This window comes from Poecilia reticulata, linkage group LG7 (assembly GCF_000633615.1).
Source record: "Poecilia reticulata strain Guanapo linkage group LG7, Guppy_female_1.0+MT, whole genome shotgun sequence".
NCBI classification, from domain to species: domain Eukaryota; kingdom Metazoa; phylum Chordata; class Actinopteri; order Cyprinodontiformes; family Poeciliidae; genus Poecilia; species Poecilia reticulata.
This window is the reverse complement of record NC_024337.1, coordinates 22,994,346-23,007,259: the sequence shown is the minus strand read 5'-3', so window position 1 is coordinate 23,007,259 and position 12,914 is coordinate 22,994,346. Positions and strand designations below refer to the sequence as shown.

Genomic DNA, 12,914 nt, shown 5'->3' with positions numbered 1-12,914 from the left:
ACCGTTAATTTTTAATTGTTTCATTTTATTTTATTTTTTTAAAACAGACTTTTTTAAAGCAGACTTAATACTCAACTTAACCTCACATTAGACAGTTTTCAATGTCTTATTCAGTAGTTCAACAATATAAAGTAATGAATTTATGGTAACACTTTACTTGAAGGGGTGTCATAAGACTGACATGACACTGTCATAAACATGAGATAACACCTGTTATGAACATGAAGGAGTCTCTATAAATGTTTATGACAGTTGTCATGAAGTGTCATACGGTAAATGACACTTTTCATGCAAAGTTGCTCTAAAAGTTGCATTGAAAGTCCATTAAAAATGTCAACTTTGCATTAAATTATCATAATTTACAAAATCATGCAAAGTTTTACACTTTTAATGGACTTTTAATGCAACTTTTAGAGCAACTTTGCATTAAAGTGTCATTATTTACCGAATGACACTTCATGACAACAGTCATAAACATTCATAAAGACTTATTTATGTTCATAACAGGTGTTATGTCATGTTTATGACAGTATCATGTCAGTCTTATGCACACCCCTTCAAATAAAGTGTTACCAAATTTATTACTGATTTGCAGTGACTTGCAGTGAACATGTGCATGAAAACAGAATCAAGAGCTTTTTCTTTTAGAAAAATGCATTGAACATGATCAAATTTAGGGGCTTTGAAGAAAGAAGCCTTTAAACATTTGCTTCACTTGTCTAAATGTGCAGTAGAACAATAATAGAGATTTTCTAAGAGGAAATTATCCTATTTGAGACTGAACAAGTTTGTTGTTATGTCTGAAGAGCTTTGGAAGATAAGTGATTTGTATTCAGACATTCACATGTTTTTGTTCGGAAAGCAGCCTGACAACTGTGCACACGCTCGACTCACCTGTTTTTTCCAGACCGGTGTTGCCGGCGGCATGTAGTTGTGTCAGTCAACAGTTACTGCTATCGGCTGAATGTACTCTGCTCATGCAGTTCGATGGGTCATCTGGCTTCATCAAATCATATGGTTCAGAGGTCTTCAGACCGGAGTCTGCAGAGACTCTTCAACAGTGGCTGCTGCAGTTTGTGTGCAACATGAAGCCAAAGATTCCTCATTACAAAGTATTGGATGATTAGCCAAACATGTCTGGCGATGCTTTCTCTCACCTACACGTCTGTGGATCCCAGTCTAATTCTTGAACATTTGCTAGGAACAAGCTCTGTGTCTGTCTCTCTCTCTCTCTCTCTTTTTTTTATTTTATTTTTTTTAGTAGACTAACATGGACAACCCTCAAAAATATGGAAAGCTAATGATATCTCACAGGCCCCGATCAGAGGTCCAGCACGCATGAATATTTGATCTATGTGCATTCATGTCCAGTGTGATCACTCACTAAAACTTTTAAGAAGCTGTTTGCGGCTGTCTAATTTGCATCGACGGAGGGAGAGGGCATATAGGAGGAAGGCAGAAATGAAGAAGGCAGTGTTGTAGCAAATTAGAAAAAGTCCTGATTGAATGCTAGTTTTGTCTCAGTTCCTCTCGCGTCCTGAAATAAACGCAGCTTCCAACAGCTGAGCTTCTCAGACGCATTGCTGCTGAAGTTTCATTCTTTCTTATGCAAAGACCCGTAAACAGAGTGAGATAATTATGATTCCCAAACAACAACACAAGAGGTATGGCATTGTGACTATTGTTGTTTTGCACTCCTCCTGCTAGCTCCCGTCGCCACATTTTGTATTCATACACAAATGAGAATTAGATGCTTTAAAGGAACATTTTCTGTACCCTAGGATTTATCTTTAATAAACACGTTAATTATATAATAGGACAGCGGTCACAGGATTCACCCAGTGGCAGGAGATCTGCATTTGAAATGACTGAAATGGACTGAAGTGAATAAAAAAAAAGAAAAGCCATCTTTGTTATTATGGAAAGACAGCTCATTCATTTCAACATTTCTGTTGTAAATAAATGTAGAAAGTAGAGCAGCACTGTTTGGTTGACACTACAGCATCCCTGCAAGCTCATCCGTAAGGCCTTGAGACATTTCTGCGCGGCTGCCCCGTTCTCTTGCGTCCAAATGTCAGATGCATTAGTAGGATTCTCGCTTCACCACTTCAAGGAGAACCATCTCGTGTACTAATGCAATATGGGTGCCCATTACCCCAAGCTGAGACTAGAGTGATGGTCAGCCTGTATTGATCTTTTCCATCCCCCCACCCCCCTCCTTTTTATTTTATTTTTGCTCCACTGTCTCTCCTCACATTGTGCACCTTCCATCTGGCTCCAGGTGAATCTGGCAGAGATAAATCTTGTTTGTACTTTTCTGTGTCTGTCTGGATTCAGGCCAGAGCGATGGAGTTCAGTTTTTCCCATCAGGTAAAAAAATAGAAAATAGCCTGCGTTTGAGGAAAACCTCCCACAAAGCATCACTGTGGAATTGATTGCAGAACCTTGCCAACACTAAGCCTTTCTCAGATCTGTCCTTAACAATGACGAGAGAGGGATCTGCCTGAAAACATATTAGGCTCATGTGCAGCAGTGGAGGGGAGAGGTATGACGCATCTGGAAAATAGACCGCGGAGGTATGACGCATCTGGAAAATAGACCGCGATCCTTCTGCTGGGCCCTTCCGACATTGACGTGTCCCAGGCCATCAGTGGGAAAGGCAAGCGGAATATGAAAGGGCACCGAGATGTAGAACGTGAAAATAGGCTGCATGTCAGCCCAATTTGATGTGCTCCCAAGTGTTCAGGCAGGCAGACCGGAGGGATTAAGTCTGCCGTTTGACTGTCGAGGTGATAAATATAATTGCAGCATTATGGACACCCTGGAGGTTCTGGTTTGGAGGGTACTGGTGAGTAGGCGGGAAAGCTGGATAGCCGAAACCATCAACTGTTCCTAATTTAAAGGGATTTGTATATTACCAAGCGGAATGGGAGTGCCGGGTCTCTCATCCCGCGGTGCATTTTTAGATCCGAGGGCACTGAAGATGAATAATTGAAGAAGTTAATGCGGTGCATGACCTGTGGCAATCAGATAAGCTGAGAACTTCCAGGAGTCCAATGAAATTAGCAATGATCATTATTGAAACTCTCTTTGACATATTAATCTAATGCAGAGCAAAGGTCACAGGTTCATACTGCGCTTTGTTTTGTTAGCTTTTGTATTACCACGAGTAAGTGAAAAATGAGCAGCTTTTACTGTCACAAGCTAGCATCACATCCATCTGCTGCAGGGAGAAATTCAACATTTAGAGTAATTGTATATAAATGCGTAAATAACCTCACTTTCTGCTCTCGCTTTCTTGGCCAACTTTAAATGACAGTTAAAACATACTGTCAATCAAAATATTTATTACAAGGAATAAGTATGTGAGTTGATGGTAAACTTAGTTTGAGAAGAGGAACTAATAGTTTAGGTCTAAATCAGGACAAGAATACGACCTCCACTGTTTAATTAATGAATTAGTTTATTCAACAGAGGTGCAGTGAATATTGTTTTACGTGTATAACACAAAGCAGATGTTCCCTTGCAAGGCTTTTGAGAACACGGAAGACGAAGTTTAGATAAAACACAGTGTATACAAACATCACAGTAGCTAAAAATCAAAATTAAATTGCGTTATTATGCATAACCATGTTTTGCATAAATCCTCACAAATCAGTTGGAAGAGGCAACCGATGAGTGAACTTTTACATTACAATAAGCACATGGTCTGAATTTTAAGGTTGATTTAGGAGAAGTGGAAGAATTGATATTTCAAGTCAACATCGTTATTACTTGGCAGGGCTGTGTTGCAATGTTTTCAATTAAAATATATGAAAGTTTACAGAATGAAGAACATAATTTATTATTAACAAATATCTACTCACTACTGATTAACTACAAAAATAAATGATGTAAAATAACACTAGAACTAAATTCACTCTCCCCTAATTTTGGATAGAAAATGAACTTTGAAGAAACTCAACAGATTAAATACCTAGAAAACTTTACGAGTTTTTTGGATTTATTGAGGTGGAAATTTGGAAAAAGAGTTATTTTCAGTCTTAACGACAATATTTGGACATTTATTGTATCATCGTTATTGTAAAAACATATTTCTAAGATTTCTGATTCCTTGTGACAATGACAAATTTGTCATGTTTGAAATGTTCAAACGTTGACTAAATTGTTTTTTCTTATAATTTATTCACTGTTTGTTCCAAGAGACCATCAATAAATATCTAAATTCAAAAGTATGGTTAAATACAGTTACTGTGTGTATTTTAGGGAAAGAAAATTTACTTATTTATAAAACCGGTGCCCTGATGAAGCCAAATTCAAAATGGGAATTTTTTTCCAGAGCAGTATTTGGGTTTGTGGGCCAACAATTGCTGTGCCACGCTGTCACAGCCATACAGTGACCCAGAAAAAGAAAGAAAAGAAGTGACAAATAGTTGTTTATCATTATCATAATAGCACCACAAGCTATCAGAATGAAAATCTAAGTCTGCACCGCCCACCTCTGTGCTTGTGCACTTCACAAGCACCATGAGCTTCAACAGAACATAACAGTTTTCCTTACCTAGTATGATGGGGGTTTGGGGGATGGCTCATGCAGTTTGCTGGGTCTTGGCCCCTGTCCACCCACGTTCCACATTGTGCCCTGGGCCCGTGTTTGCTCCGTTGGTGCGGTTTCTCTCCACATTGATGGACTCTAGGGGGCTGTTTGTGTGCGTGGTGGAAGTAACTCTCTCCTCTGTGACCACCTCCACATTTTGACTTTAGAAAACTTCTCACTTCACTTGTGTGGATATGTTTCTACAGAAACATGCAGACACAATATAAATGCACCTTTACGCAATGTACACACAGCAAAGCATAACATAGGTTGGGGTTTTCTATTACAATTGCTGCTTTCATAGCTGTAAGATCAAATCTGTACAGGTATTAGGGGTGTAGTGGTACATGCACTCCCACCCAATATTATCATTTTTTTATGGAAAGAAAGTGCAGAATTTTATGTTCTGCAAATCAATTTATAGTGGCAACAAAACAAAGCAGAGTATAACAGAGTTTTCTGTTAAAGTAAAAATATGTTGACATGACAGCTTAATTAGTCATTACACTTTTGAAAATTATTCACTTTTGCGTGGCCTAATAATAGCATCTTAGTTCTTGTTTGGAATTTTTTTTTTTATCCTTTTGTCCTACGAAAAAGCTCCTACTTTCAAGAACCACATTCATCTGGGGGGTTTATGAATTTTGTATAATATTTAGATCTCTGCTTTTCAAGGAAAAAAGATCCAGGACAGTCCCTCCCACTAGCATGTTCTGAATTTTTAACTTCCTTTAATTTTTATTATTCTTTTAAAGTCATCTTTAATGTTGACTTTTTAAAATGGGCTCTATTAGGACAGAGGATAATTTCCCTATATTTATAATTAGTTTTTCATTTACCTTTTTAAAGCACTTTTATATATTCCCATGTCTATGTGTTACAATTCAGACTGTTGAGTTCAATCTTCAAAAGAAAAATAATTTCTTTGGCTAAAGCATCAATCTGCCATCTTTGGCTGCCCTGGTTGCTCTTCATAACCTTGATCCAAAGTAATAAAGAACTGAGGAGAGTTTTTAAATACAATGTTAATAAAAATAAACATTTTGAAATATCTTTCTATGTTACATTTGAGATTAATTTATACAGTAGAATAGCACTAATGATACAAATAATCCCAAGGCATTCCCAGGCCAGCTGAGAAATATAGGTGCTCCAGTGTGACTTGACATAATAGGACAATAGTGGGTCTTACAAAGTTAATGGAGTAAATCCATAAAGGATCATCCATCCATCCATCCATTTTCTTTACACCCTTGTCCCTTAATGGGGTCAGGAGGGTTGCGGGTGCCCATCTCCAGCTAATGTTCCAGGCGGGAGGCGGGGTCACCCTGGACAGGTCCCCAGTCTGTCGCAGGGCAACACAGAGACACACAACCACGCACACACACACTCACCCCTTGGGGCAATTTAGACAGACCAATTAGCCTGTGGGAGGAAGCCGGAGTACCCGGAGAGAGCCCACGCATGCACAGGGAGAACATGCAAACTCCATGCAGAAGGACCGGGGCCGGGAATCGAACMCAGAACTTTCTTGCTGCAAGGCAACAGCTCTACCAACTGCGCCACTGTGCAGCCCGCCATAAAGGATCATTCGAAGTAAAAGTATGAAAATATGTAAATGTGAGTTAGCAAATTTTGTAAATTTCTAAACCCTTTCTTAAGTGATAGGTTTTTGTTTATTTTTGGCCTCCAATGTCTTTACCAAAGTCTTATCTTTACCACAGAAGTGAAATATATGTATAAATTTGTAGTCGATTTAAATAAAGACCAAAATGAATTTCACTATGTTGCTTACTGAAAGTATTATCTCCCATTCCACCTAGTATCACAGGGTTTTATTTCAACAACGTACGATTGTACTCTATTTTATTTTTTTTACACTGCAAGAGAACATTTTTATAAGATGGGGATTTTATATGGAGCATAGCAACCACACACACATACACAAAATTACACAAAAAATTTCTACACCAGGTAGAGAATTATACCCTATCTATACAACAGAATCATAAAATAGTTTGTGGCCACATCATATCAATATATAACTTTTATGCAGCATAATAAAAATTATACTGACCACGCAATCTAATGGAATGTCTGTTATAAAAGCTGATGATTACAAATGCATACAGTTGTTGAACATTTCCTATATAGAAGCAGAAAGTAGCCTGGATGACTTCACCAACTGGATTAGGCGCAGCATTACCTAAGACAAAGATCTACATACCATTTTTAGTGATTTTTTAATGGCTCTTCTATGAATGCAGATACGTGGTTGTGTCACGTGGTCTTCATTGGCTTAGATAACTCATTCTGAATGATGTAGAACCTCATAAGTGAGAAGGGAAAAAAAAAAGACTGGGTTTTCAAACTTTCTTTACAGGAGATTTCAATACAAATGGCAACATTGCAGAAGAATAATTTTCTTTTAAGAGAAAAAAACCTCCAGCAGAACCAGGTTCAGTATAAATCAAATGAAAGCTAGGGCTTAATTTCTACTGATGATGAGGAGATGAGCAGCATCTAACAGAGTGGTATGGGTTCATTTGCCTCAAAACATAAGAGAAGTTTTGAGGGTTTAGTTTTTCTGGAAGCTGCATCTTTTCAAACCTTGAAGTTTGTATTTGGCTCGCTATTAAATCTGATAACCATCAAGTTGCTCTACATTTGTTGCTTCTAGGTTTATGTAAAGCTAAGAGGCGTAAATTCGCTGCAAGTCCGCCTTATGGGAAGACCCGAACTACGACTAACAAAAGCAAAAAGCAACTTTTCTGTATGAGCTGTACTATATGTTTGGGGATTTTACATTTGCACTGTAAAGCAGATATAAGATCAATGCAACAAAAAAAAAATCCTCTTTTGTTTTCTTCACAACAATATTGACATTAGTTGCACCAAAAACAGAATAGACTCAAAACTCCCTAAGCACATAGTTACCAGCTTGTAGAGACTTTATTTCCCACACAAGCTCCGACCAGCACACAGCAGAATTTGGATCGCTTCAGGGGCACGAGCTTTAATGGCCTGGTTTATAAAACAAAACAGAAACGTTGAACTCAAAGTCAAACTTTTCAAAAGCCATTTAGGGCTATACGGTACCTTGCAAAAGTATTTCTGGCCTTCGATCCTTTTTGTGTTTGCCGCTTTACAACTGCAAACATCAATACAGTAATGAAGGATTTTGAATGATAGAAACACAGAAAGCAGAGCACAAGTATGAATTGGAAGGAAAAGGATATGTGATTTTCTTGGTCTTTTTACAAATAAAGTGGAAATTGATGTGTGGATTTGTGTTCAGTTCCCCTCAGTCAGAACCATCTTTCCTTGCGGTTTAAGCTGTGACACGTTCGGGTGAAGCTTTGACGAGAGACGGCGACTCTAGTTTGAGACTCAAGTCGCACCTACATTGCAATAATGAAAGATTTTAGACTTGAGTTAGACTTGCTCCCTATAGAGGTGAGAACTGACTCGAACTACTGACCTGAGACTGTAACTGAGTCTTAGTAACAGTTTTAATTTTATGTAATGAATAGAAATAAGCCACTGGAGAATGTAGCTGCACATGTTTAACTTTGAAAGGATGGATTTGATTATTAACCAGTTATAGGTAGATTATTGAATGTTAGTGACTCATAATCTTTTTATGTTTCATATCTTGAACTGAATGCTGTTTTAAGTGACTGCATTGTTTAGGAAAATAAATAAACATAACTTACCTCAGAGTCTCTCCGTTAAGCTAACTGCTATATTTAGCAGTTAGCTAAACTGCTATATTTAGCAGTTAGCTTAACTGCTAAATATATTTCAAGTAGACGTCTGGCTAAAAATATCTAAATAAAAACAATATAAAGCAGGCTTTTGCAGTTTTTTTGGATGGTGGATTAAATAATTGTTTACAAATATTAGTAGTTTCAAATGTAATCATAAAATGTTTGTGATATGATTTAGGCCTAGAGATAAACATTACAGGTTTGAATTCCCAGCCTACAGCAATGCAGAGGAAGACTTGACATAGATGTGGATTTGATAAGAAATACAATTTTTTTTTCTGGATAGATCTTGTTTTCTTGTTCATCAGACTTGCAAAAATGACTTGCAAACATTTCTGGTTTCTACTAGCTCTGCACAAGTAGACACAAAGATCTCTGCACCTTCTTCTTTGAAAAACAGCTCAGTTTGTGTCAGATAGGAAGGAGAACGTGTGCGGAGGTTTGATTTTCAAGTGTGGTGACAGATTCTCTTGATTTAGATCTGGCATTTAACTTTAACCATAACATCAAAGTAATATTTTGATTTTAAACACCACGTCCTTCTTTTTTGTCATTGTACAAAACTTGATAGATGGGAGTAAAAAGAGAAAGAAAAGAATGAATGTATAGTCATAAATACACGTCACATACACACATAAAGAACACCCACAAATGCATCAAATCTTACATCAATTTTATATTTGTAGATATTATAGAAGAGTATGCAAATGATACAGCTATAAAGGGCCTATTCATATTGAACATCCAAGTACCACTTTCACATTAAAATGTCGGTTCTTAGAAATCAACTCTATAAATTAAAGGTTTAATTACATTATCAGGATAGTCAAGCTTTATTATGTTAGCTAGACAAACTTGAATAGGTATTAATATTCACAATCTGTACTCATTAACTATACTTCCCATCAAATATATTTTATTTCACAACTTTGTGCCTAATATTTATAGATACTGTTCATTTTCTAAGTTTGTGTCCTTTGGAGAATTTCTAATATGGCAAATCTGTTAAAAAGAAAATCAGAATCAGTGTGGAAGATACAGTTCACATAGTTTTCTGTCTGGAAGTTTAGAAAGGTTTAAAGGCTTAGCAATTTTATTGGCACAGTAAAAATGTACTTTTAGAGCAATTATGCATAGACAGATGTAGCAACAACAACAAAAATAAATAAATAAAAATCAGTGCACCTGTCCAGGACAGTTCTAGATTAGATTTAACTCATGTTGAAAAGCACAAGCAATATGTGCAGCTGGAACAGACAGACTACTTGATTTGTTCAACATAAGATTGTTAGTGGAGAATATGGAATAAAGAGAATATTAAATAAAAGACATTGCAACACTCTCATATAGTTGCACAGCAGCTGCAGAATTGGCTGTAACATTACTAGGCAACCAATAATTTAATCTGCCAACTATTTTTGAAGAATGTCTGAAAGCTTTGTTATCCTGCCCCATTAACACCAAGAACATAAGAATTAATTTACTATGTGAAATATATTTAGCAATAAGAGTGAAGATGAAAAGCATCACATTGTCTTTTCCAACTACTTTCAATAGGGATACAGTATTCCCCTTTCTTTCACTGGCAGACCACAGAAACTTGATGTGAAAATATATTATTCTCTTATCATGTATTTTCTTATGTACAGGAAGAAATGCTGTCATCCCAACCAATCAACATTTAAACTTGGAAGCTTCTCTAGTAACAGTTCACTGCCATTTCAGCTGAAAAACACAATGTTGAAGTTAACCTCTGATTCATAGCTTCCAGCTGCAATGTTAAATTAGTAAATGGTGTTATTAAGAAGCTACAAATCACATTCTAACGTCAGCTTTTAACCACAGAAACTAGCTAACCTTTTTAGCTCAAAGGACATGTTGGAAAGATAAGCAATCATTATTTGCGACTCTGAAACTTGATTTATTATCATTCACCTAGATCTGTAGGTAAGTTCAGTTTTCAAAATCTAAATTCTTTACTAAGAACAAAACAGATCAAGGCAAATTTCAAGTTAGTAAAAACAAAGAAAGGTGTATGAAGAATACAACCTGAGAATACCATGATCACCAAATGCTATTTGGGGTTTCAAATTGATTTAACACATAACATTTCTGAAGTGTTATGTGTTAAATGTATTCAAATATTTAATCACATATCTTTAAGTGCTTTTTTTCTTGCTGTTGATTGTTAAAATGTGGTGTATGGAAGATACAGTTCACATTGTTTTCACAAAATTTGGTTTACACTCGGAGAACTTGGATATGAAATTTGATCAGCACATGACAGTGAGAATTTAGTTTACTGTTAATATTTGTGTGACAAAACAAGACATTCTTTAAGCATTAGAAAAAGTTAGGGTACACATGATCAGAAATAAAACAAGAAACTATGCACACCAGGGATGTTTTGTGAAAGAGCAGTTCCAGGACAAGTGAACCATAAGTTTCACAAAAAGCACGTTTTCTATTATTACCTGCTTTATTCTCTGAAGGTAGTGTTTAGTTGGGTAGAACCGCTTCTCAAAAATAACTTGTGTGGCCAGACATTTCCCCAGCACATATTTTCCATAAACGAGACCAGTATGATTGAAGAAACGGACAAAAAGTACTTTTTGTCTGCTTTAATAGCAAATAGGTATAGGCAAGTTCAGTATCAGAAACCCGATGAGGCAAAAGTTGAGTTCTTTTTCCTGTTACACTTTTGAAAATGGAGAGCAGTCCTCAGGAAATTGTTACAATTTATTTCATTCTGTGATTGTTCTTCTTTTGTGAATTGTCAAACCAGCATCACTTTCAGCTGCTAGCGCTTTTCTAATGTTTTCTAACAAACCTCGGAGGTATCAGAGTAAAAAGGGCTGAATCACAATCGTCTGTAGGAAGATGTATGGTTGCCTGAAGTAAACATTAACCAGAGTACAGACTGAACTCGTTTGATGACACTTGTACACCCATAGATAATAGGAAAGCAACAAGAGAAATGTTTTAGATACTCCTCAAAGACAAAAAACTAAAGAAATGAGGAATAAGCAAAAATATTTAGGATAGTTTTCTTCTATAAACTGTGACATACCAGTGCCTTCTAACTCTGAACGGATTATTGTTCCAAAAACAAAATGCCAGGTTTGCGAGTTTTTGTTAAGAGTTTCTTTGTTCTCTTTTGAGAAAAAGTGAGGCAAAAGAAAGGTAATGGAAAGTCTCCATAGTGCATGTAATGTTAAATTTATAAAAGAGACAAACATTTTAAAAATGACATCTTGTTTTAAATACAGGCCTTTAAAGTGTGTTGGGCCCAGGGGTTCTTGCGTACTTGGCTTTTCTGGCACGCTTTTATCTCAGAAAGAGCCTGGCATTTCACTGCCTCGCATCGGACATCAGCAACCAGAACAGGCCCGCAGAACTCCTTTAAATCTATTCTCTGAGATGAAGACTCTTTCAAGTCCATTTCCATTCCAGCGACAGCAGAAGGCGGCCCGACCCACTGCGCTGCACTCTGAAACTACTGACACAACACTTGCATTTTCATCGTGGTAGCCTCCCCGCCTCTCCCTGCTCGACCATCTGACTGACTGACAGATGAGGTATTCCGCAGGTATTCAATAATTTAGCCCCTGTTGCACAACCGCCAACCCACAACCGCCGGGGTAGTTTTAAGCTCACAGCACATTTCTCAGTGAAGATGGGCTCTGCTCCAAATGCTTTTTATCTTCATCAGTGGCTCGGGTGGTCTCTATATTAACTGTTGTGACCTGCAATCTGTCTTTGTTCAAGATCTTGCAACTCTTTATGCGATTCAGCCGTGTTTGGTGAGGATGTATTTTCACAAGACTGCAATTCAAGTAGATAATATTTACAGTGCCTTGTAAAAGTATCCATACCCGTTGAACTTCTCACATATTTCACTTTAAAACCTGAGCCTTTCCGAGCAAATTGTGTAAAATTGCATATAATTTGGCATGAGTATCTTATTTTTTTTTCTGCTTTTACTTTTATTGGCTGATCAAAATAAATAAATAAATAATAATAAAAAAAACCCACAAACTTTCTATATAACAGCTGGGATTTTATGTGATGGAGAAAGATAGCAAGTCATGATTGTGAAGTTTGAAAAACAATGTGCTTTTAACGAACTTCTTTGCTAATAAAAAGTGTGGCCTTCATATACATTCATCCCCTTTACCTCTAAATGAAATCCACTTCCACTAAACCCACTAAATGAACTTTTGCTAGATAACTACAGACTACAGAAAACCAAAGTCCACAGCAGACATGTTATGGAAACCGTTGAAAGTTTTATGAAGGGTTCGGTCCTGCTACCGTATCCTTAATGTTCAAGCTTCAATTTTCTTTGAGTTGTTAAAGCTTAGAGCATCTAATAGAAAACTGTCAAAGAACGGTTTTCTATGAAACTTCGAACCTACTAAAATAACTTTCAAGGAGAGCATCAGAGAAGCAACCAAGTTTACTCTGGATGAGCTGCAGAGACCCACAGCTCAGGTTGATTAATCTGCCAACAATTAAACGTTATCCAGCTCCTGTAATTAACGTTT

At 36.9% G+C, this 12,914-nt stretch overlaps 1 protein-coding gene and 1 long non-coding RNA gene across 4 annotated transcripts in view; one reads left to right on the top strand and one right to left on the bottom strand.

The window, feature by feature from the left end:
- The window catches only part of LOC103467507 (metabotropic glutamate receptor 7-like), a 166,372-nt gene that overhangs the window by 104,747 nt on the left and 48,711 nt on the right, over window positions 1-12,914 (top strand). The window lies entirely within an intron of this gene.
- Window positions 6,846-7,750, bottom strand: LOC103467506 (uncharacterized). The gene is made up of 3 exons (XR_534084.1): window positions 7,697-7,750; window positions 7,535-7,621; window positions 6,846-6,926 (listed from the first exon to the last, which is right to left on the bottom strand). It is a non-coding gene; the product is annotated as an uncharacterized LOC103467506 (long non-coding RNA).